Genomic DNA, 26,129 nt, shown 5'->3' with positions numbered 1-26,129 from the left:
GACTTTTCAGGGGAGCGTGTATGTGCTCTTGATGTCTTTTTGTTGTTGTTGAGATGGAGTCTTGCTTTGTCGCCAGGCTGGAGTGCAGTGGCTCGATCTCGGCTCACTGCAACCTCCGCCTCCCGGGTTCAAGCAATTCTCCTGCCTTAGCCTGCTGAGTAGCTGGAATTAAAGGTGCATGCCACCACGCCCAGGTAATTTTTGTATTTTTAGTAGAGACAGGGTTTCACCACGTTGACCAGGATGGTCTCGAACTCCTGACGTCGTGATCCGCCCGTCTCGGCCTCCCAAAGTGCTGGGATTACAGACATTTTCTTTTTAACTTCCCCTCCAAAATTCCATCAGGCTACTTGAATTTCAGTCTTGAGTCCCTCTGCACAATCTCCTTATAATTAACATCCTTCAAAGCCACCTCAGATTTTGCCGGCAGTATATTTGAGTCTTAGGAGGAGGCTCAGGGGAAATACAACATCGTCTGGGCAATATGAGTGAGTTCTTGGGTAGCTTGGAGTTTTAACTAAAAAAGGACTTACATGGGAGAAAAAAGCTTATACTGGGTGTGTCCACAATAACTCAGCCCTGTTATTCCCTCAGAGCTTACCTGAATTCATTGGGGTGACACCAAGTCATGAAAGAGGGACACACAATTATGAGAGAAGTCCCTGTGACTTTTAGTCCATATGACGCTTATGAAGCTTTCTTTTATCACATGAAAAATGCATTGGTCTGGGAATTAAATGAGACAATGGAGCATGAAAAGTACTTAACATAGTATCTGCTCAATAATAAATGTGTCTCATCATCATTATCTATATTTCTATTAGCAACCTGCATTGCAGACGGTACCAAATGCCATCTCATTTAATCCTCAGCATATTGTGCTGGATTTTACTATTCCTGTATTCGTGAGCGAGAAAGTGAATCTGAGAGGTTGACTTTCCCCAAGCTCCAGAGCTAATGATGGGGAGAGCCAGGAATCCAGACCTGCTGATTTCACAGCACCCAGAATGTCTATTCATTGGGTGCTGACATCACAGAAGTGACAGTGAACAATGAATCACATTTGGCAATTGCTAATATGATCTTAAAATTATCTCACTTAATGATATTAAGAGCTCTGGGAAATAAATCTTCTTATTTTCCCTGTAACCAGACAAGAAGCCAGGGGTATAAGGTTTAAATTCTTGTCTAAGTCACAGAATCAGTCAGCGCTGATACCGGGCTCTGAACCCACAATGTCTGATGCCAAAAGTCCTGTCTTCACCTCCCACAGTTTGAGCCACTTCCCTCCTTCATTTAGGGGAAAGTTCATGTGCCCTAGAAAAATAAGGACTAGTTAGCATCTGTCATCATAGACTAAAATTATTCTAAGATGCTCTGCAAGGGTCTCGCTTGGATCCATCCAGGTCCATTCTGCATGCTCAATCCTGCCAGGTTGTGAGTGGGCTCAGGGAGCCTTGCTGACTAAATCAAATAGGAACCTCACCCAGTAGAGGAGTGATAGGTACCACTCCAGGGATCATGATGAGTAGGCTCATAAACATCAGTCTAGTTCAAGAATTAGATTTCGGCCGGGCGCAGTGGCTCACGCCTGTAATCCCAGCACTTTGGGAGGCTAAGGCAGACGGATCACGAGGTCAGGAGATCAAGACCATCCTGGCTAACACGGTGAAACCCCATCTCTACTAAAAATACAAAAAATTGGCTGGGCATGGTGTCGAGTGCCTGTAGTCCCAGCTATCCGGGAGGCTGAGGCAGGAGAATGGCATGAACCTGGGAGGCAGAGCTTGCAGTGAGCCGAGATCACGCCACTGCACTCCAGCCTGGGCTACAGAGTGAGACTCCGCCTCAAAAAAAAAAAGAACTAGACTTCATCATCTGTTCAAGAACTAGATTTCAAAATGCTGTAAAGGTCAGTATTGAATCAATGGACAAAACTGGAACATGGACAATTACAGGATTGCATCAGTGTTACAGAGTTCCCAAAGTTGATGAGTGTGCTGTAATTATGTAAGAAGATGACTGTGTTCTTGGGAAGTAGCCACTGAAGCATTTAGAGGGGAAAGATTATGATGCGTCAACTTATCTCAAGTGATTTAGAAAAGATATAGATTGACAAGGCAAATGATAAGCAGGGTAAATAGTGATGATAGGTGCATCTGGCTAATGCTATAGAGGAATTCTTTGAATTATTTTTTCTGTAATTTTGAAATTATTGCCAAATGAATGTTAAAAAGTAAGCACTACTTTTATCTCCTTTCAAGAGAAAAATTGCTATTTACTTTGTTTCTCTTCCATTTATTGCCCTCCCCCTCACAACTTCTTATGCAGAGCCCCAATCTCTGTAAATAAACCCTGAACACATTTTGTAGTGTCACAAAGTAACAAAGGCTTAAAAAAATAGGTGAAGGGCATTGCAGAATTAGTCAACTGGAGAGTTCTCAATATCCAAAGAGGGAACAATATGCACAACAAAATAAACAACATGATGTTAGTTACAACCCAAAGAATGAATTCAAATTGATAGAAATTATTGAAATAAACAAATGGAGGGGAAAAAACAACTAATACTTTCAGAAGAATTCCAGTGAATAAGTGTAGAATGAGGAAAAGAGAAAATCACCATGAGAACACCACAGTAATAATTATTGCAGGCAGAATCCATTGATCAGTGGTAAAAATGAGTGGATGACATTTTAAGGAGGAACACAATGCTTGCATAACATCAAAGATATGTCTCTAAAAATTTAATAATTACTGTGGTGGTTTTAACATACGATCACAAATTGTTTGATACTCCCCTCTCTCTAGAAGGTGGAGTTAAGTCCCCCTCCCCTTCAGTCTGGGATGACTTGGTGACCGAGGGGAAAGTAGTCACTTTACAGTAGAGAAACAAATACCCCCTTAAATAAGTGTGGTTAAGGCTCTCAGCGCTAATAATAAGTATTGTGGTATCATGTGTCCTTTGATGTGACATGATGTGACACGCTGACTCTATGATGCACTTCTCCCAACACCAGAATGCTGTCTATTCATGAGAAAACTGAAGACTAGCTCAAATTCTGGAATATTTTACAAAATACCTGAACACTGTTCATTTAGAAGTGTCAAGGTCATGAAAGATAAAGACTGAGAAACGGTCACAGATTGGAGGAGAATAAGGAGATATGATTGATAGATATATACACCAATAAATGCAACGTGGCATCCTGGATTGAATCCTGGAACAGGAAAAACAGACAATAAGTAGTGGAAGACTGAATCTGATAAATTCTGCAGTAAATTTTATTGTACCAATGCTAATTTTATTGTTTTGATAAATGTACCATGGCTATGTAAGATGTTAATATTAGAGAAAGCTAGGTGACAGGTATATGGGAACACTCTGTACTATCTTTGTAACTTTCTCTAAATCTAGAATTATTTTGAAATAAAAAGTAAAAAGCACATGCATCTTCCTGACACCATCAGCAGACAGGAATTAAGGAGCATTGTTTGCCTGAGGAACATTTTCAATGCACAAAGAGATATTCCATCCTGGAGCCAGCAGCGTCCTGCTGTTTAGCCCTGTGTCATGTGTCCAGGACTAGGAGTTAGGAGACCCCCCCACACTCTTTACAGGGCAAGTTACTTGAACTAAGTTTCTGTTTTCTCATCTGTAAAATGGAACAACATGTACTTTCCCAATTAACCAGTTTTCAGTGGAAAAGGCTGCTGTGAAAAATGTTTTGCCTGACACAATAAGTGCTTAATAAAATCCTGGACTGCCTAATTTATATCCTTATGTAGATTACTGATAGGTCAGAGGCCACAAGCTCGGAAGCCTGTGGAGTCCTGGTGTGTTTAGAAGGCTCTGTGGCAAATTCTTGAATGCATGGCTTGTTTCAAACAGACACTGCCACTCAACTCCAAGCGACTATTGCCCATGGGGCATGGTCCCAGAGTTGCCTGATATTCAAGTTTTTCAAAAGAAGCTGGAAATCTGATTTTTAAAACATTATGTAATTTCTTTATTTTTAAATGTTGATGATAATTTACAGACATTTCAAAGCTCTGTGCAGAGCATCAGAATATGTCTGTTGGCTGGACTTGGCCTTTGGGTCACTAGTTTTTGAGGTCCACATGGATTAATAGAGAAAACTTCTCAATTCCCCATGGACCATGTAGGTAACTGTGCCTTAGCTTCCTGGAGAAACATACACTGGGTGCACATAGAGTTGAAATAAAACAAAGTGAAAGCAATTAGAGAAAGCACCACCCCTCCCTGGTTACTGTTAACCACTGCAGTTTTATTGGTCACAACCAGGCTGTTCAATTTGATGTCTAGTCACTTAATTGTGACTAGAAGGGAACTGGGAGGTCCTTAAGCTCATTCTGCCATGCACAGAGATGCTCCTGGGTTTGCCTCTATGCCTGTTTGGATTGGGACCAGGAGCCGAGGCAGGTCTCTTTTCTCTTGGGCTTTGACCCCATAATCTTGTCCCTTCAACTAGACCCTTAACTACTGTGGGGCAAGGACCTTACTTAATATGGTGCCCTTGGCCCAGTGTGGTGGCTCAAGCCAGTAATCTCAGCACTTTGGGAGGCTGAAGCAGGTGGATCACCTGAGATCAGGAGTTCGAGACCAGCCTGGCCAACACAGTGAAATCCCATCTCTACTAAAAATACAAAAATTAGCCAGGCATGGTGCCCCATGCCTGTAATCCCAGCTACTCGGGAGGCTGAGGCAGGAGAATCGCTTGAACTGGGGAGGCGGAGCTTGCAGTGGGCTGAAATCGTGCCACAGCACTCTAGCTTGGGTGGCAGAGTGAGACTCCACTCTTAAATAAAATAAAATAATTTTTAAAAAATGGTCCCCTTCACACAGTGTGCTCAGTGGACAACGAACCTGTCATCCCCTCATGCCACTTGCCAGTCAAAATTCTCCAAAGAATTTAGAGCTAAAAGCAATTACTTCTCTAGAAAATGTTATATTCTGCTCCTATTAAAAGCTTTTAAAAAGGCAAGGTGGCTAAAATACAAAAATTGGCTAACATATTGTTTCTCCCCTCTGCTTCACCAAACTGCCAGTCCAGTGGCTATTTGGCCTTCACTAATGAATGTTATTTTTTTCCTGAACAGGAAACGGGCTATGTATATTTCTTAAGAGTGCGCTCTAGCCAGGAACTGACTTCCCAAAATAGCTGCGTTTTCAGAAACGTTTACTTTTAGAAATGGACTACCTGGAACGAAGGCTCATGAGTGATCTCTGTCATCCTGTTGAGTGAGAATAGAATTGTGGGGTGGATGTCCCACATTCCGCCCCACACTGTGTGCTTTCCATCAATCAAGTGTAACTCCTCAGAAATTTGAGGCGCCCCAGAGAGGCAGCCAGGTCTAAATGGAACAGCCCCCGGAGGACGCAGTTAGGCATCTGGAAGAACGGCACACTCGGCACCCTCGGGAAGGTGTGGAGGGAAGCGCCCCGGGAAGCAAAGAGCAGGGGGCTCCTAGCGGCTTCGGCTTCCCTCTCTTAGGCTGCTTCTCCCTTTGTTTCCCTTTTCTTGGGATGGTCTACATATTTGGGATGCTCATGGAAATTACTGCATGCCATCATTTATTCAAAGAAAATCCCCAGCATAATTTGGTCAAAGAGTTAACAAAGTTTTGGCCGGAAGCAGTGGCTCACGCCTGTAATCCCGACATTTTGGGAGACCAAGGCGGGCGGATCACGAGGTCAGGAGATCGAGACCATCCTGGCTAACAGGGTGAAACCCCGTCTCTACTAAAAAATACTCTTGAGTATAGCGAGAGACTCTGAGTGTAGTGGTCTCACCCTAAAAAGGTGTTTGTTTGTTTGTTTTTTGAGAAGGAGTCTCGCTCTGTCGCCCAGGCTGGAGTGCAGTGGCGCAATCTTGGCTCACTGCAAGCTCCGCCTCCCGGGTTCATGCCATTCTCCTGCCTCAGCCTCCTGAGTAGCTGGGACTACAGGCGCCCGCCGCCACACCCGGCTAATTTTTTTGTATTTTTTAGTAGAGACGGGGTTTCACCGTGTTAGCCAGGATGGTCTCAATATCCTGACCTCGTGATCCGCCCGCCTCGGCCTCCCAAAGTGCTGGGATTACAAGCGTGAGCCACTGCTCCCGGCCAAGAGTTACAAAGTTTTACACTGTTAGCAAAGATGCTCCTTTAAGACTCTGTTTTTAAAAATGTGAATGTCGTTTTGTGCACATGGTAAAATATTTCAAAAAGCACTGAAGGATATAAAATAAAGAAGTGTTTCCCATTTTACTTTACTGCAGTCAGCAACACTTCCCAAAGACACCCACTGTTAATGATGTCGTATTTGTATTTCCATCTTATTGGAAGCATATATATGCGTACGTATGTGTACAAAATATTGTTTTTGCAAGCAGGGCCATACAATAAACACTGTTTTGCATTTTGCCTTTTTCAACTAAGAAAATATTTGCTTGTCAGCATACATTGTTTTTCATGGTTGTGTAGTAATCTGTTTATGGATATGCCATAATTAACCATTCTAGCATGGATGGACATTTGAATTAATTCCTGCTTGGGTCTATTACAAAAAATTCCAGAGTAAATCATGTTTTGTTCACATCTGTAAGTATATCTGTAGCATAAACTCCTAGAAGTATAATTGCAGGTCAAAGTCCATGTACCCTGAAATGTTTACAGCATAATTCCATATTACCTTCTGCTGTCACGGAAGTGTTGGAATGTTTGTGGACTTAGCAGAACCTCTTCTGTAGAGGTCCTTCCAGTCTCAATGACATAACAGTATGGGCTGTCAATGTATTCACCTCTTAATGAAAAGACAAGCACAGGTTTAGGTCTTGGACTCAGGAGAACATATCTGAATGGACCACCTTAAGACAGACCCTGGAAAACAATTGGCTTTTCTAACTCAAAAAAATACGTGCTGAATTAATGAATTGATGAGTCATGGCAGGGCCCATAGAGAAGTAACCAATACATTTCTCAGTTCAATTTTGCATCAAAAATAAAAAATAATTATAATTTAAATAAACATAAACATTAATCAGTTTCATTGCATTCTTATGCTAATAGGACATATACATAGTTTGAGATAAGTAAAAAAAAAAAAAAATGTTCAAAGTCCTAACTGTAGATAGTTATTTTAAATGGTCAATTAAAATTTGTTTCTCCTATTTGCTTTGAATGCTATTTGGCTTAGAGTTACCATATTAATACTAACATACAGTTATTTCTAAAATACATGTTTGATGTTTTTTATTTTATGAATTTCATTCACTTTTTTGAAAAGTTATTTTTTTTTAAGAGTTTGGAAAAGATACGTAAGTCTTCTCATCTGTGAGTTGAGGTGTTTGATCTACAGGTTCATTGAGGTCCATCTGGCTCTAATAGTCAGGAAAAAATCATCAGCCTCAAGTTCAAGGGAATAATCTGTATCTTCAAAATTACAGGGGCTTTGTGTTTCAGTTTTTTCACCTTCAAATGAGGGTATCTAGTTGCTTTGCACATATGTGAAGGGCAAATATCAATAATTAGGCTTTAGCAAATGGAGACTGTTCTTCGATAAATAAGCAATTCTGTTTCTCTGCATCCCCCCCCAACCCCAGCAAAAGTAGTTTTTTCTACAGTGTACATCTCTTGAGAGGATTAGTTCTATTTTCAGTAAAATGTTACCAATTTGGAAAAGTCATAATTCCAACAGCAGTTCTTAAGTTTACTTTTCTGATTAACTTACACTTAAAGAGTGCTAGAACTCACTTTTATAATAAAATTTAAATTAAATATCAATTTAATCAAATAACATTTATTGAAGCTTGACTTTGTGTGAGGCTTATGCACTTGAGTCTATCTGATGAGGGGCTAGGGAAGAGTCAACTGTATCAACTCAGACGAAAGGGAATTCTACAGTTGAATTTCCCAGGTCTCAGGTTAGTCAAGTAAAAACCCCAAATTCATGATTAATCACCCCACCATCAGCTTCCTGAGAAGCTTCCATGATCCAGCATCTACAATGAACATTTCCTTGGGACTAAATTATCCATCAATCAACATGAGACATATCTTTATTTTGGTTAATCTCCAAAGAGCCTTGCTCTGTGAGATTTACCCAAATTTCTTGCTTTTTCCACACTCTTTAACATGAAATTTCTGCATCATTGACATTTAGGAAAAGATGGAAAAACATCAGAGATGGAAAAAAAAATCTACTGGCCCATCTGTTATTCCCAACTGGTACAGTGTAGGTGTTCAAGGTGAAGAGAAAATGAATTCAAGTGGTCAGTAAAGGACACACATATAAGGGGTGATGTCTGTTTCAATTTTCAGCCCAAGTTGCAAGATGTTCCCACACTTGACAACACAAGCTCAACGTACTGTACCTTAAAGATGAATTTGCAGGTGGACTGATACCCGGCTAGGGTGCAAAGGAGGGCAAGACTCCCGGGCCTGCTCTTGATTCCTCAGGTCCAGCTCAGGAAGGCCACAGATGCTGTCCTGAAATCACATTGTTGCAGCCCCTATATATGGAGTGGAGGAGTTACAGAAATCCCTTAACCTTTCAAGGTCATTTGAGCCAAATTAGTACCAGAACCAGACAATATCTTTCCAGGGACATTGTAGCCTTCCCTCGTGGTGAGAGATGGCTCTAAACAAATCCCATCTCGTACTACCCCACCCTCCCCAGAGAAGGCGAGCTTCTGTTTTGGCAGGTCTCACGAGTACTATGACTTGGCCTGAACCAAGAGAGATGATTTAGAGCATAGGCTGGATTATCCATGTGCCCTATTCCCCTGTGACTTGTGAAAAGCCAGTCTCTGCACCTTGGTGTGTAAAGGGGACTGGAATGGTGGGACGAGTTACACTTGGGTGTAACATTACAGGAAGACTTAGAGAGGCATCTGGTTCTTTGGAGCCATTAATCCTTGAATGGAATCTGGTGATGACATATCATGGTCTGCTGAGTTCTCTACCAGTTGGAGCAGGAATTGACCGCGGTGAGTGTTTTCCAATAAAATGCATCCAAGTGAGATCGACTTCTCATTTTAGAGTGGCTCTTATCCCATGATGGAGGAGCACATTTTGTCCTTAGGAAAAACATTTAGAATCCTCACTCATCTGATAACAAAAATAGCTTTGCTTTTTATCAAATCCTTTAACTATGCTACTAATTGCACACCCATTACTTGGTTCAGTGGAGTATAAATTTATAATTTACATTATACATGTCAAGTTCATCTAATATTGATGTTCAGATGTTATCCTGCTGAAGTGATATTTAATGTTGAGTCTGTGAAAGTGTTTTAATAAGCCCCTTTACATTAAGCTGGATGCCTTATTTAATAGCAGAACCAAATTTTAGAGATGAAATTTTTTTTTTTTGGTAAGGAAAGAGAGGAGTTAATTCTGAAACTGTCATGCAGGGTCCCACCTATATAAAATCAACTATTTAAAGAGAAAAACTCAACAAAAATGTTTCTAAGGAGTATACTGAAATCATAGAAGTGAAGTTATATACATATTTGTATATTTCCACTTAAGAAAATATAGAGAAACTTGAATAATTAGCAGCTAACAGATCACTAGGTGTTAGTTTCCCTCCCTTCGTCCCTCCCTTCCTCCCTCCCTCCCTTCCTCCGTCCCTCCCTCCCTCCCTCCCTTCCTTCCTCCTTATTTACCTCCCTCCCTCCCTCCCTCTTTCCTCCTTTTCTTTCTCTCCTATGAAAGTTATTTTGGCTACATGTGATGCCTCAGCCTTTATTGAAGCCATTAGCAAGACTCCAAGAGAAAGGTTATCAAACTATTTCTTATGTGGTGTTACTCCACTTGGCTTACAGCAATTCTGTAAACACTTACTTAATCTACTAATATAGAATCTTGCACTATTAACAATTTGTTCCACTTTAAGGAATGAGCATTTATGCTCTTCCTAGTTCAAATAAGGTTTTAATCTATAAGTATAGGGATGTCCACATTTTGATCTTGACTTTATCTTTGATTTGATTGGGAAGACAGAGGCCGCATGGCTAGAAAGTGGCAGAATTAGGATTTGAACCCAGGCTGTCCGACTCAAGCTCTTACTAAAGTGAGATGTTCAGCACATGTCTCTGCCCAAGCCCCAAGCACTTCCACTATTCATTCCCCTACCAATACAAGGAGTTTATCTGAAAGAGGAAGAGACAATAGAACATGTGTTCAGGTCAGAGCCCCTGCAAGACCCTACTTCTGGAAGGAGGAGCAGAGGCTGCAAGAGCTGCCCGTGGCCCAGGGTCCCAGTGGGTGGAGGAGCAGAGCGGGGAACCCAGTAAGGGGAGCTGGTTTCAAGAATTTAAGCAGGGATGCCCCCGCGCATAGCTTTTAGGACAAAAGCACACTTACTCAATGGAAGCTATTATTACCATTATCATCAATACAGTTATTACTACCCCGAGCATTTCTTCTTTCTCCTTATTTTGAAACAGGGAATTTATGCCACTTCACTTTTTGAATTTTATTTTTTTTCCTTCCTGATGTTGCCACCCAAAAGAGAAGGGGAGCCCCAGGGGTTACTGAGCATCTTGTACACTTAGTAGAGGTGTACATACCAACTGGACTCTGGGACCCAAAAGAAGAGATGTAAAGGAGAGAAAAAAAGAAACAGCACAGACGGACAAAATATCTTGTAGAAGACAATCAGGTCTATATTTATTTAAAAACTTTATCTGCCAAACAGGCCAAGGAAAGCCTCCCCAGTGATAGGCACTGCTGTAAACTAGAAACCTAACCCTTCTCCTGAGTACAGAGCCCTGGGAATTTCAAGTTCCAATCTACATTCACAGATGAGCCCCAGGAAGATTCCTTCTGGAAGTAGAGGGTCTGGTGGGGTGAGAAGGGGGTGACAATGATGTACCTACAGGCCTGTGTGGGGAGGGAAGGAACAGGAACCAGTAAATAGAGAATTGGAGGTCTCTTGCTGGATGTTTCATTCCAAACTTCCTGTTTTCACATCTTGCATTGCAAGATATAATACCAGTGGCTTATTGGCCATGGCCTGGACACGTGTGATATGTGGATAGCACTTGACCATCCAGTCCTTTATTCCCATCATCATGGAGCTAGTCTGAGGTCCAATTCCTTTGTGTGTGTGATGACCAGTTCCAGTATAGCTGTGAGGTATGTGTATTAAAATCTGTACCTGGGATTTGTTTTAATCAAGTGTAGTAAGACATGCAGATGCAGAAATGACTGTCATGAGGGAAGAAGTTCGTATTTACAAATCCCTAGGAAGAAGAGGTACAGCCATCGTGCCATGCAGGGGCATGCGGCAAGCACCAGGGTTGGTCAGGAGGCAGAGAGAGGCGAGAGGGGACAGTGTGGGCCAGAGCCTTTTTTGGGGTTTTTGCAGGAAGGGATGGGTATGGTGACCTTAGGATTGACAAGTTTGAATAACTTTGGTGGGCTCTGGGCCATAGGGTGGTCTTTATTGCCTAGATCCTGGTCCTGGGTGGCTTAAAGGAAATACTGGCTTGGTGTGGAGAGTTTGGGGAAGGAGATAGTGGGGTGTGGGCTCTGGACTGGTTGACTTGCATATCACAGGGGTGCTTGCAGGGAGACACGTGCTATCTCCAGGAATTAGCTTGCCCTGGAGGGGCAGGTTCTCCAGGATCAGGGCTCCAAATGTCAGTGCATACAGAATATGGAAAATAAGACATTAGAGTTGATGCGGTCTGGATAACTGCTGGAAGGCCCTCCTGGATGGCATTTCCATATCGGTGTCACCTCACTGTCATGCTAGCTCTGCATGCTAGGGTGCCAGCAGCCCTGCCCCCCAGCCTGCTGTGTCCTGGGTGCAGCTGGCCACTGTGAATGGTCAGGGGAACCCGGCCATAGCAGTGTCTAGATAAACCACCACCTGGGCAGAGTCTGACTCTGAGACCCTCCTGTCCTCTTCTCAGGCACCCCCTCAACCTTCATTTCTGTTTCCTCTGGCCTCCTCCTGATGGCTGTGCCTTCCCAGGTGGAGACTCCTGGGGCCTCTTTTCTCTCTCAGCCACTAAATCCTGTTGATGGTGTCAGCTGGGTGACACAGATATCTAGGCGTTCGAAGTTAGGCCCCTGGCTCTGCCTGGGCTTGTAACCTTGTGGAACTTTCTCATGCATGCATAGGCGCATTGTTTTTTCTTAGAGGGTTCATAACTTTCCTTAAATCCTCAAAGGGCTCCATGACTCTAAGAGGTTTACTATTAACAACAACAGTAATGATAACACCGAGCATCTCTGGCATACGTCCTATGTTCCAAACGCTACTTTAAGCCCTTTGTAAGTATTAACTGTTATCCTCACACAACCTTCTGAGGCACAGCGAGACTAAGGAACCTGCCGTCACACAGATCAGCAGTGTGGCTACAGACCTGGGAGCAGCAACTGTGGCCCTCAGGCCAAATCTGGCCCACTGCCCTTTTTAAAATATGAATTAATCATCCAGGTGCAGTGGCTCACGCCTGTTATCCCAGCACTTTGGGAGGCCGAGGCGGGCAGATCACGAGGTCAAAAGATCAAGACCATCCTGTCCAACATGGTGAAACCCTGTCCCTACTAAAAATACAAAAATTAGCTGGGCGTGGTGGCACATGCCTGTAATCCCAGGTACTCGGGAGGTTGAGGCAGGAGAATTGCTTGAACCCGTGAGGTGGAGGTTGCAGTGAGCAGAGATCGAGCCATTGCACTCCAGCCTGGAGACAGAATGAGACTCCATCTCAAAAAAATTAATTAATCAATTACTTTTACTGTGACAAGATATGCATAACATAAAATTCACCATTTTATCCATTTTAAAGTGTACAATTCAGTGGTGTTTGGTACATTCACAATGTTGTGTAACTATCATCCCTGTATGATTCCCCAACATTTCCATCATCCCCAAAGGAAGCCCTGCACCCATTAAACAGTCAGTCCCCATTCCCTTCTCCCCCCAGTCCCCGGCAATCACTAATCTGCCTTCCGTCTCTGTGGATTTACCTGTTCTGGATATTTCATATATATGGAATCATAAAATATGTGACCTTTAGTTTCTGGCTTCTTTTGCTTAGCAGAATATTTTCAAGGTTCATTCATGTTGTGGCATATATGAGAGCATCATTCTTTTGGTAATAAAAAATATAAAGTAGCTGTGATATGTTAAAATAAGTTGAGTCTAAAGCTGTCTCCTTACTTATTTTAAATTGGACCTAAATATTTCTTCGTATACAGTGACCTGTTTACTAACTGGGAGTGTCAACCGATTGTGAACTACTCTTGTACCAATCACTTTGTTTCAGCAAATCACAGACGGCCAACTGTTCAAACCGTGTTCAAATAAGGCAAACACCAAGCTGTAACCAATCCAGCTGTTTCTGTGCTTCACTTCCGCTTTCCATCCATAAATCCTCTTTGACCACGCGCAGCACCGCAACTGCTCTGAGCCTATTCTGGTTCGGAGGGACTTGTAGGGAGTGGTGGGGGAGCTGCGCCATCTGTGAATCATTCTTTGCTCAATTAAACTGTATTAAATTTAATTTGTCTAAAGTTTTTTCTTTTAACAGGTTCATACAAGTGAGTGGTCCCAAAGCTTCAGTGTCAGTAGTTCCTTAGTAAACAGTTTCTGGTGCAATCATTTCTGTAGGACCAACTCCCCAAAGTGGAATTGCTGCGTCAATGAGAGTGGCCCCTCACATTTTGGGCAATGACATCAGATGGCCCTCCAGAAAGGCCATAGCCCATTATTCTTTCACTCTTTTGTAATTAAAGAAACTATTTTTCAGAGGGTAACTTGGCAATATGTATCCATATTTTACATAGCAAGTTAACATTAGAGTCTCATCGCCAGCAATTGATCCTACAGAACTGATCAGTAAGTGGATATGGTTACAGGTCTAAGGGTGGTCAGGACAGCATTGTCCATCACAGCAAAGAACTGCAAACCGACCGATGTCTAATGACAGGACATTGGTGAAAGGAATTATGCAGACTTACAGTGTGTTGATATAGAAAGATCAGACTTGTCAAGTGGGCCTGTAGCTAAGGGTTTTTTTTTTTTTTTTTTTTGAGACGGAGTCTTGCTCTGTTGCCCAGCCTGGAGTGCAGTGGCATGATCTGTGCTCACCGCAAGCTCCGCCTCCCAGGTTCACGCCATTGTCCTGCCTCAGCCTCCCGAGTAGCTGGGACTACAGGCACCCACCACCACGCCTGGCTAATTTTTCTGTATTTTCAGTAGAGATGGGGTTTCACCGTGTTAGCCAGGATGGTCTTCATCTCCTGACCTCGTGATCTGCCTGCCAAAGTGCTGGGATTACAGGCGTGAGCCACCGTGCCCGGCCACTAAGGGGTATGTTTAAGGCCATAAAACAGTTCAAAGCTTAATGCTTGTAGCTCCACAACTCCCAGCTGCCTCTGAGTCTCACTGGCACTGACTTTCACCTTTCCCTAACAGATGAGACCTAGGAAGAGGGTGATAGAAAACAGATTTCATAGTATCAACTTGAGTGTTCTATTTGGCACCCAGACCCTCCCAGTGGTTTGGCTCAGCTCTAGGGCTGGAAAGACACAGGATCAGCCCCTTCTGTGAGTAAGAACCATTTGGCTTATTATTCCTATTACCTTACTTATTCCCATCACCCTTACACAGACTTTAGGGCAACACCATGATAGAATTATTACATTAGGACTAGAAGAGGCTTAGAGATTACCAAATAAAACATCTTATTTTGGGGGGGATTTTGAATGTTCACAACACAAAGAAGTGATAAATATTCAAGGTGCTAGATATGCTAATTGCCCTGATTTGATCATTACACATTGTATACATGTGTAATATCACTCTACATCCCATAAATATGTACAATTATTACTTCTTAACTAAAAATAAAACAAGTCATGGAATATTCATGTGTATATGAGTTGAATGAACTTGCTTTGGTAAAATGAAAATATATGCACATCAGTATGAATGATATATATACATTATATACGTATATATGAAATGTGTATATGTGTATAAAAATTGAAAGTTAATGTTTCTTTTTTTTTTTTTTTTTTTGAGGCAGAGTCTTGCTCTGTTGCCCAGGCTGGAGTGCAGTGGTGCGATCTCGGCTCAATGCAAGCTCCGCCTCCCGAGTTCAAGCCATTCTCCTGCCTCAGCCTCCTGAGTAGCTGGGACTACCGGCGGCCACCACCACGCCAGGCTAATTTTTTGTATTTTTAGTAGAGACGGGGTTTCACCGTGTTAGCTAGGATGGTCTCAATCTCCTGACCTTGTGATCCTCCTGCCTCAGCCTCCCAAAGTGCTGGGATTACAGGCGTGAGCCACCGCACCTGGCCAAAGTTAATGTTTCTATTCCAAGTTTGTTAATGATGATTATCTCAAAGGTATGGGCAAATAGGAGAATTTTAATATTTTCTTTGTAAAAAAGTGTATTGCTTTGTCTTTTGTTACGCATATATTGCTTTTGTGATTGGAAAAACAATAAAGAGAAAGAGAGAAAAAAGTCCATAGCTTTGACCCTAGAAAGAAATAAATGATCCTGGCTAACACGGTGAAACCCCGTCTCTAACTAAAAATACAAAAACATCAGCCGGGCGTGGTGGCGGGCGCCTGTAGTCCCAGCGGCTCCGGAGGCTGAGGCAGGAGAATGGCGTGAACGCGGGAGGCGGAACTTGAAGTGAGCCGAGATCGCGCCACTGCACTCCAGCCTGGGCGACAGAGCGAGACTCCGTCTCAAAATAAATAAATAAATAAATGAAAAATGCTACCACATCAGGCTGTGAACATATAAGTCAATGAAGGATTTTTAGAGAGATGATAGTGTACAATTTTCAGTTATATTTCATATCCCTGAAAGCATGTAAGAAAAAATAGGGGCAAATGAGATATTCCCAGGTGAGTGGACCCCATCAACCCAAGGACTGGCAGGACGTCAGTGATGCTGGGGTAAGGGAGGTTGTCAGGGTTGGATAAACGCGTGGTTCCTGGGGCCATGAAGCCACTAGAAGGCAGCGTTGGTCTGCTACATTCTGGGGCACAAATAACCTGGTGTTTGTAGAGGCGGAGGACTAGTCCACCAAATGAAGTAATAGCCTATTCAAATGGACTCAGCAGCTTGTGGGAGGAAGATCAAGCTGAGCAAGCCCATTCAGCGACCCTGCCAAAGGTTGTCCCAACTTCAGCCCGCTGCTGTTATCGCCCCCAGCTTCCAAGCTAGGTAAGAGCTGTGTGCTTGTTGTGAAAATGCGTTTTAAATGCAAATCCCAACCATTCCTTTCTAACTACAGCTGCTGCTAGTCAATTCTGACACAGACATAGTGAAGCCGCCTGTCCATGGGACAGGTGGCCAGCTACCAGAGTCTGAGGAGACTCTGTGCAAAAGAGTAACAAGACCGCTCAAGCAGACACAGCTGCAGAAAACATCTGGCATTTACAAAGCATGATTTCTGGAATCATAAAGAAATTAGTATACAAACCAAAAAAAGAGCGTGGTAACTGAGGAGGTCCAAAGAGCTATTCTGGAGGATGAAACTGAGTCATGATAAGAAGGAAAGCGTGAGTGAAAATTTAGATCCTATGATACCATGTGAGTAGTGGGAGAGTCAGAAGGTGAAAAAGGAACAGATGGAAGAAAAGTGATTGTTCAGCATATATTAGGAGCAACATCTTCTTTTTTCTTTTTCCCTTTTTTTCTTGAGACACAGTCTCGCTCCGTCCCCCAGGCTAGAGTGCAATGGCGCCATCTCCGCTCACTGCAAGCTCCGCCTCCTGGGTTCACGCCATTCTCCTGCCTCAGCCTCCCGAGTAGCTGGGACTACAGGCGCCCACCACCACGCCCGGCTAATTTTTTGTATTTTTAGTTGAGACGGGGTTTCACCATGTATGGTCTCGATCTCCTGACCTCGTGATCCACCTGCCTTGGCCTCCCAAAGTGCTGGGATTATAGGCGTGAGCCACCGCGCCTGGCCAGGAGCAACTTTTTCTAACCTAAGAAAATCTTGATTTAGATTGAATAAAACCACTGATCCCCAGGGCAGAATTAATGAAAAACAAAATCAAAGAAACTCACCTGGAAATATCCTGGTGAAATTTCTGAATTATAAGAACAAAGGAAAAAAATGGCTAAGATTCTGAAGAGAAAGAACAGGTTACTTAGAAGAGAAAAGAAATCTGGCTAGACTTTTTAGCTCACTGAGGGAAATGAACCAGGATCCAGAAATCCTATGCCCGTCAAGGCAAAAGATGCATACTTCTGGACATGTAGATCCTCAGAGTGTGCATATCCATTGCCCTACCTGAAGAAAATTGTAAATGAAATCTTGTAAATAAATGGCTTTTAAATCAGGGAAGTGTTCTCAAGCAGGACAAGATGAAGAGGATGAGAAGTGATGGTTGAGAAATGGATCTTGTAAGATGGGTAATAATGATGACAAATAGGGATTATTAATCAGAGGTGACATACTCTAAGGGAAAATTGAATAGAAGCAGGGAAATGAAAACCATAAATTATCTGGATTTGAAAGAAGAGTGTTTGTGGGAGGGAGAGATGCTGAAGAAAAAAAAGAAGGCGGTCTCAGGTCTGGTCTTGGGGAAGAGGGGAGGTGGTCAAGTCTTAACTGGAACTGCTGCCTAGTAGAGTGGACATCGGGGATGAAGTATTTGTGATTTCATTTTTATTAAACAAACGTTTTCTCTGTAGACCTGCATTGTGCTGGGCACTGTGCTGGGTTCTGAGGATGCAGGATCTGTCCCCAACATTAACATGGGGAGTTATAAAATTGTGTTCTTTAGTTAAAATTTATTTATTTTTAGGCCAGGCGTGGTGGCTCATGCCTGTAATCCCAGCACTTTGGGAGGCCGAGGCAGGCGGATCACTTGAGGTCAGGAGTTCAAGACCAGCCTGGCCAACATGGTGAAACCCTGTCTCTACTAAAAATACAAAAATCAGACGGGCGTGGTGGCCAGTGCCTGTAATCCAAGCCTGTAATCTCCTGCCTCTGGAGGCTGAGGCAGGACAATCGCTTAAATCCAGGAGGGGGAAGTTGCAGTGAGCCGATATCATGCCACTGTGCTCCAGCCTGGGTGACAGAGGGAGACTCCGTCTAAAAAAAAAAAAATTAAAAAAAAATTATTTATTTTTAGAGACAGGGTCTCACTCAGTTGCCCAGGCTGGTGTGCAGTGGCACAATCATAGCTCACTGCAGCCTCTACCTACTGGGCTCAAGTGATTCTTTCACCTCAGCCTCCCAAGTAGCTAGGACTACAGGGGCTTATCACCACGGCAGGCTAATTTTTTTTTTTTTTTTTTTTTGGAGACGGAGTCTCGCTCTGTCGCCCAGGCTGCAGTGCAGTGGCGTGTTCTTGGCTCACTTCAAGCTCCGCCTCCTGGGTCACGCCATTGTCCTGCCTCAGCCTCCCGAGTAGCTGGGACTACAAGCACCCACCACCACGCCTGGCTAATGTTTTGTATTTTTAGTAGAGACGGGGTTTCACCGTGTTAGCCAGGTTGGTCTCAATGTCCTGACCTCGTGATCCGCCCGCCTGGGCCTCCCAAAGCGCTGGGATTACAGGCGTGAGCCACGGCAGCCGGCCCCCTGGCCAATTTTTTTAAACTAATTTTTTTTTTTTTTTGTAGAGATGAGGTCTCGATACATTGCCCAGGCTGGTCTCAAACTCTTGGTCTCAAGCAATCCTCCCCGCTCAGCCTCCCAAAGTGCTGGAATTAACAGGTGTGAGCCACCACACCCCACCTGGCTGAAACCGTGTTCTTGTTTGTTTAGTAACTAGCTTGGGCTAATTTGTGGAGTCTTTCTTTCTTATGGTGTGTGACTGCTAATGCCTAGGCTCAGTTTTTAATTTTCATTCTTGCTTTTATTTTTAAGCCTGGCTTTATAGGGGTTGCCCTTCTGTCTGCTCAGCTTCGTGGGCAACCAATGATAGGTCATGGTTTGTGCTCAAACATCTTTATTTTTATTTATTTATTTTTTTTGAGACGGAGTCTCGCTCTGTCGCCCAGGCTGGAGTGCAGTGGCGCGATCTCGGCTCACTGCAAGCTCCGCCTCCCGGGTTCACGCCATTCTCCTGCCTCAGCCTCCCGAGTAGCTGGGACTACAGGCGCCCGCTACCACGCCCGGCTAATTTTTTGTATTTTTAGTAGAGACGGGGTTTCACCGTGTTAGCCAGGATGGTCTCGATCTCCTGACCTCGTGATCCGCCCGCCTCGGCCTCCCAAAGTGCTGGGATTACAGGCGTGAGCCACCGCGCCCGGCCGGTGCTCAAACATCTTGAGCCAGTAAGTCTTCCACTGTTTGTTGATGGCTCTGTGTGTGGTTGAAGAATGCATTCAAAATTCAAGCAGTCCACAAATGTTCTCCAGCTTTTGATTTTTGCCACATTTCTCATGTCTCTTTTGGGTATCCACATGGCCTCAGCGTGAGCCATGGATAAGTGGACAGCTAGTATTCTTTCTGGTTTCCTGCTCAGGGACCCAGCTATGTGCATGCCTCCAGACCATCAGGGACTGTCTGAGCTCACCAAAGTCCCCTATGGCTGGCCCATTCCTGGATCTCACTGTTAATTTCTTCTTAGTTTGCCATTCTTTTGTTTGCCCCTCCCACAGCTGCAATCTCAGTCTAGTTGTACTGTTGGTCTTCCCTGCTAATTTGAAACCAAGATTGCTTCTGTTTTGAATTTTCTGAGCTCCACTTGAAATCAAGGCAGTGCCCTCTGGCAGCAAAGTTGCTGGTTTCCACCAAACGCTCTGCGTGGGTAGAGCTGCGGAAGATCACAGATTCCCACTGTCCGTTCCTTAAATTTAGTAATTTTTCTTGAATAAATGCTTCTCAATTTGATCGATGTTGGCTGATTTTCAGGCTCCTCAAATGATACTTTTTTGACAATTTTGTCAAGTTTCATTATTGTTTTTTGGGGAGAGGATTTGATGAGCTCCTGACTCCACTGTTTGGGCAGTCCCCACTTTATTATTATTTTTTTAAAGACACTCAAGGTGATTCCAGTGTGTAGCCTTGACAGAAAACAACCATATTTTAAAGAGAGAGCAACTGCAATCACTTGGCCATCCACAGTGGGCAGCTCTGAGAAAGAACAGTTCACATTCAGGAACCGTCTGCCCCTGGGAAGGTCAAACAACCTTACCTTAAGTTAGTCCTGATAATATTTCTATGAATAGAAATATCCTTATTAAACTTATCCCTAAAGAAATGACTCATGTTCCTAAGTAGAAATTGTAATTATTTGTCAAGCCTTTACTGAACACTTCCTATAAGATGGGCACTGAGCTCAGCAATGCACAGGCATTATTTAATGTCACTCTCACAATGACCCTAAGATCTGGATCTGCATGCCACCATTTCCATTTCTTTCCCCTTCATAGTTGAGAAAATTGATGCTTGCCTCACAGAGCTTCATTCCTTGGATCTGACCCCAATTAGCACAGCTGCTTGACTGTAGATGAAACAAGGACTCAGTCCTGGCTACGCAGAATACTTGGGCAGCTTTTAAAATTCACATTCCTGGGTCCCATCCCCAGACAAATTGAATGATCATCTCTAGGAGAATGGGTTCCAGGAAAAGAAATATTTTAAAAGCTTCCCTGGTGATTCTAAAGGGCATCCCCTGATGAGACCCACTGCCCAGGAACACTTAATTTAGGCTAAACTAAGCAATGCAAAAAGCCATAATTTCAATTAAATAAAGCTTTACATACAAGGTCCTGAGTGAGAAGCAAGCTAGTGGCTGGGTGTATGTAAGTCATGACTCATGGTAAGAACCGGGGAAGGATGGTCACTGCACACTCAGCAGCACACTCCACCATCCTCACCATCCCTCCAGTGGGGTCACTGGGCTGAGGGGCACAGAAGCAAGATAGCCCTTTAAAAAAAAATTATGGAATACTATGCAGCCATAAAAAAGGATGAGTTCATGTCCTTTGCAGGAGCATAGATGAAGCTGGAAACCATCATTCTCAGCAAACTGACACAAGAACAGAAAACCAAACACCTCATGTTCTCACTCATAAGTGGGAGTTGAACAATGAGAGCACATGGACACAGGGAGGGGAATATCACACACTAGGGCTTGTCAGGGGGTGGGAGCTAGGGGAGGGATAGCACTAGGAGAAATACCTAATGTAGATGATGGGTTGATGTGTGCAGCAAACGACCATGGCATGTGTATACCTATGTAACAAACTTGCAAATTCTGCACATGTATCCCAGAATTTAAAGTATAATAAAAAAATGTTTAAAAAATTTTGGCCGGGTGCGGTGGCTCACGCCTGTAATCCCAGCACTTTGGGAGGCTGAGGTGGGCAGATCACGAGGTCAGGAGATTGAGACCAGCCTAGCTAACACAGTGAAACCCTGTCTCTACTAAAAATACAAAAATTTAGCCGGGCATGGTGGCGGGCGCCTGTAGTCCCAGCTACTCGGGAGGCTGAGGCGGGAGAATGACGTGTAAAAATACAGAAAATTAGCCGGGCTTCTGTAGTCCCAGCTACTCAGGAGACTGAGGCAGGAGGATGACACGAACCCGGGAAGCGGAGCTTGCAGTGAGCCGAGATCGTGCCACTGCACTCCAGCCTGGGTGACAGAGTGAGACTCCATCTCAAAAAAAAAAAATTAAATTTTTATTATTTTTTAATTTTTCCATAAGTTATTGGGGTACTGGTGGTATCTGGTCACATGAGTAAATTCTTTAGTGGCGATTTGTGAGATTTTGGTGCACATATCACCTAAGCAGTATACACTGCGCCATATTTGCAGTCTTTTATCCCTTAACCCGCTCCTACTCCTCCTCTCGAGTCCCCAGAGTCCATTGTATCATTCTTGGGCTTTTGAGAAGCGCGATAGTGCTTGATACGCACTTGAAACTGCTTGTGAAAGATTGTGCTGATTTATACCCTCTGCACCCAGCCAGCGGAGCAGAGGCAGATTGCTTAGAGAGTTGTCCCGGCCGCCCTGGGGTCTGCAGCAGCTGTTAGCAGGGTTGCTGATTTCAGGTCTTTTGGGGCCCATCAATCCCAGTCCTGGATCTTGCTGAGGGCTGGAAGCCTTGGGGTTTGTTCACACATTTCTTAGTGCAAAACCGCGATCTCTGCTATGCCTGAACTCGGGCTGCTTCTTGCTGTGGGGGAAAAACGGGCTACAGAGAATGCCTTCTCCGCTGTGCGGAGCTTTGTTGTGCTCCGACTTTGCTGTATTTGAGGGCAGTACAGCCTCAGGAGCTAGTGAATCACAGGTTCAGCAGGCTGCAACCCCATGGACCACCCCAGTAGGAGAAGCTTTGGGTAATGTCTATAGGAGCAGGGGACGCAGTATTTTGCAACATGCTCTATTTAAAGGTCCCGCCTTCTCTCCCGAGGGCCAGCACTGCTGGTCCTACCCAAGATGAAAGGGCGGCGGGCAGGAGTGGTCCTGCTGACCAGCCGCCTGGCAGAAAGGCCTCATCTCAGCCAGGGGGCCGCCTGTTGGTTCTCAGCTCTTACCAAAGCCGGAATAGGGAAGTCCCAACCTTGCTTCTGATGCTGTGAATCTGTACTCCTCTCTGGCTGGCTTACTCAGCACTGTGAGGGGTCTGCCTTCTCCAGGGCTGCCTCACAAAGGGGAGGAATTAATGAACTTCTATCACGGGTGTATTGGCCAATGCTGATCCTCGTGTTTTGAATCCTCATGAATTCTATGCTGGCTCTTCACATTTGGGGTTTGTGCCTGAAGTGTGACACATTTCCCCTAGCTTCACGGAAGACAGTACCAAATGATCCTCTGCGGTCATCCTGCCCTGGAGTACGCTGGACCACAGAAGCTGGATGTGTAGCCCGAGCTTCTCTCTCACTACAGCCCTGTCGGAAAACTCTACCCCCCAAACCAGAGGGAAACTTGTGCGCCTCCCTGACCAGCACCTTCTCTCTGGTTTACAGACGGGAAACGGGAAGTAACGTGGGTATGGAGGAAACAGCCGCTGTCTGTGGAGGCTTGGCCCTGCTTAGGAGGGGTGCGTGAGCTCCTGGTCCTCTGACTTAACAGTGAGTGACACACAAGCGCCTCACTCAGGTGTAGAATTTACACCGGCATCCTCAGGTTAGGGAGTGTCAGTAATAATCATGATGGTAATGACTTCAAAAATAAAATGAATGCATTCACTAGTGAAGGCTCCACATGGGTAAGGACTTTGTTTTATTGACTACTTAGCAGGTGCTCTGTAAATGTTGGTTGAATGGGCAAATAATAAAATAATGGCCATGGCATGAGTTTGTCAGATAATGATAGACAATCCCAGGGAGTTCCTTGGAGCACAGGTGCTATGCAGCCAGCCTGGAAATGGTGCAGGGAACTACACACACCTCTAGAGTCACCATCCCTGTGGCTTCAGCCTCCATGCACACAGACCCCACAGCTCCTGAGGACACAGACATTAGTTCTGGGACCAACACATCTCTGTGTCCTACTCCAGAAAGGCTCACGACCTCCCTCTCTCATTTCCCCGACATACGTTGCTCATGGTCCTGGCTGGTGATGTGGGCTGGGCAGACTAGAAACTGCCCAAGGACACAGGGCCCGCTCCTGCTGGCATCTTCGAGGACCCAGTCAGTGATGCTGTGACCAAGAATAGCCGCGCCCAGCTCCTTGCTGCCTCCTGGCCATCATCTCTAAATTGCCACGAGATCTTAGAGGCTACAATCTTATGGTCTTGGAGCCCGATAGTGTTAATAGTGTTGCTCAGTTAAATCTCATTTGTTTATTTAGAGCTTAAAAGATAAACTACCAGGGAAACTGGCTGGTCACAATGTAAGCCTTAATAAACCCTGCAGGAATAATTTTAAAGCTTATAGTCGGAGACCTCCCTTCCTCCCTCCCTTCCTCCCTTCCTTCCTTCCTTCCTTCCTTCCTTCTTCTCCCTCCCTTCCTTCTTTTCTTCCTTCTGTGTGATTTCAACTCCAAAAATCATGGTTTAACAAAATGTTTAATGCAAGTGTTTTTTTGTTTTGTTTTATTTTTTTGAGACAGAGTCTCGCTCTGTCGCTCAGGCTGTAGTGCAGTGGCGCAATCTCGGCTCACTGCAACCTCTGCCTCCCGGGTTCCAGCGATTCTCCTGCCTCAGCCTCCCAAGTAGCTGGGCCTACAGGCACCCACCACCACGCCCAGCTAATCTTTTATATTTTTAGTAGAGAGGGGGTTTCACACGTTGGCCAAGATGGTCTCAATCTTTTGATATTGTGATCTGCCCTCCTCAGCCTCCCAAAGTGCTAGGATTACAGGCGTGAGCAACCGCGCCCGGCCTAATGCAAATGTTTTAAAGGGCTAGTTTCGTCGGAAAAATAGCATTGCCAGGGGCTGTGACATGTAACAGATGACAAGAAAGTATCTCTTATTTGAAAGTGTATTACAACCAAACAGGAATCTGCTATTAAGATTGTTTTGCCTGTTTTTTGTTTTGTTTTGTGTTTTTGTTTTGTTTTGTTTTTTGTTTTTCTGAGATGGAGTCTTGCTCTGTCACCCAGGCTGGAGTGCAGTGGTGCGATCTCAGCCCACTGCACGCTCTACCTCCCGGGTTCACGCCATTCTCCGGCCTCAGCCTCCTGAGTAGCTGGGACTACAGGCGCCCACCACGACGCCCGGCTAATTTTTGTATTTTTAGTAGAGACGGGGTTTCACCTTGTTAGTCAGGATGGTCTCGATCTCCTGACCTCATGATCCGCCCGCCTCGGCCTCCCAAAGTGCTGGGATTACAGGTGGGAGCCACTGCGCCCAGCCGTTTTGCCTGTTTTTTTAAAAAATTACAATTTAATCACAATATTAGCCTGGCCCACAGGAAAAAAACCCCATTTGGGAACAAATGTTTCTCCCATGAAATAAAAACTCCTCTTTTTCCCCTAAATGCCTCTAGGCAATATTCTCTTCTTTATAGTTTATATCCGTTTGAAAATAATGACATAATATTGTCTATTCAGTTTCTCATTTTTATTTTTAAACCCATAAACCTTTCAGATCCTGAGCTTGGATGAGACTGTCTTTCATGGAACAGCTTCCCCAGGCTGCACTGGGACCCTCCCTATACAAGGGACAGTGTCCAGCCCCCGGGCCTTGGAAGAGGGTGACTTTCCAGCCCCAGCTCCCATCCATATCAATGACCATATCTGAGGCCCAGATGGGGGATTTCTGCTGGAGCTTTTGGGCCATAGTATTGCTGATTTTTCCTTCAGCATCTTTGCATTTCTTTTCTTGCTGGCTTTAAAAAAATTATTGAGCCTGAAAATGATTGAGGACCAAAATATTTTAAGAATATGTAATACCTCCACAAAAATCTAAATAAAATATCTCTTACAGTTGCCCAGTGGGTCTTCTATAAATGACAAATTCATCATAAACAGAAGCTTGGAAAATAACAATTTTTATTATTTTTTTACAACTGAAGTTCACAACCTAAAATAAATATATTAGCAGCAATTCACATAGGCATAAAACTTACTTTCAAAAAAATATTAAAACTAATGGAAGCGCATACTCCACTCATCACTTGTCAATTCTATTTAACGTTGAAAGTGTTAGAAATATTTATCAATGAGATAGAAAAAAATTACACATTTTCTTCAGTTCAGAGGAACACTGATGAGCATGCTGCAATCCAGTTTTACAATTGCACATGGCCCCCACTAGCCCCATGATCTCTGTTCTTCAGCTGACATGGCGGCTCCAGGACATGTTCCCACAGCCATTGCAGTATGAGATATATTTTTTTCCTTTCATCAGCGCATTTGAGGAAAGATTTCCAGGACAGTTGCATCCAAACATTTCTTGTATCTGAAGGTCTCTTTGCCCTACACTCTGGAGTCAAGGCATCAAGAAACAAGAGGGAAAAGGCCAGGAGGCTGGACACAAGCTGCTCTCTGGCTGTACCACGGGATGCAGCTGAGCACCGCCATCCACAGATCTGGGCCCAGGCCTGCTCTGCACCCAAACACCTCGTTTGTAATTTGTAATAGGATTATAGGATGTCAACATAATAAGGAAGGATTTTGTGAAGGTCATGATTTATTTCCTTTAATCTTTCTATTCCTAAAATAGAAGAAATTTAAGAAAAGCCACCCAATAGCTTTTCCTCTCCAGGCAACCACTTTCTC

This window comes from Pan troglodytes, chromosome 11 (genome assembly GCF_028858775.2).
Source record: "Pan troglodytes isolate AG18354 chromosome 11, NHGRI_mPanTro3-v2.0_pri, whole genome shotgun sequence".
NCBI classification, from domain to species: domain Eukaryota; kingdom Metazoa; phylum Chordata; class Mammalia; order Primates; family Hominidae; genus Pan; species Pan troglodytes.
Note: the sequence above shows the minus strand (reverse complement) of the source record.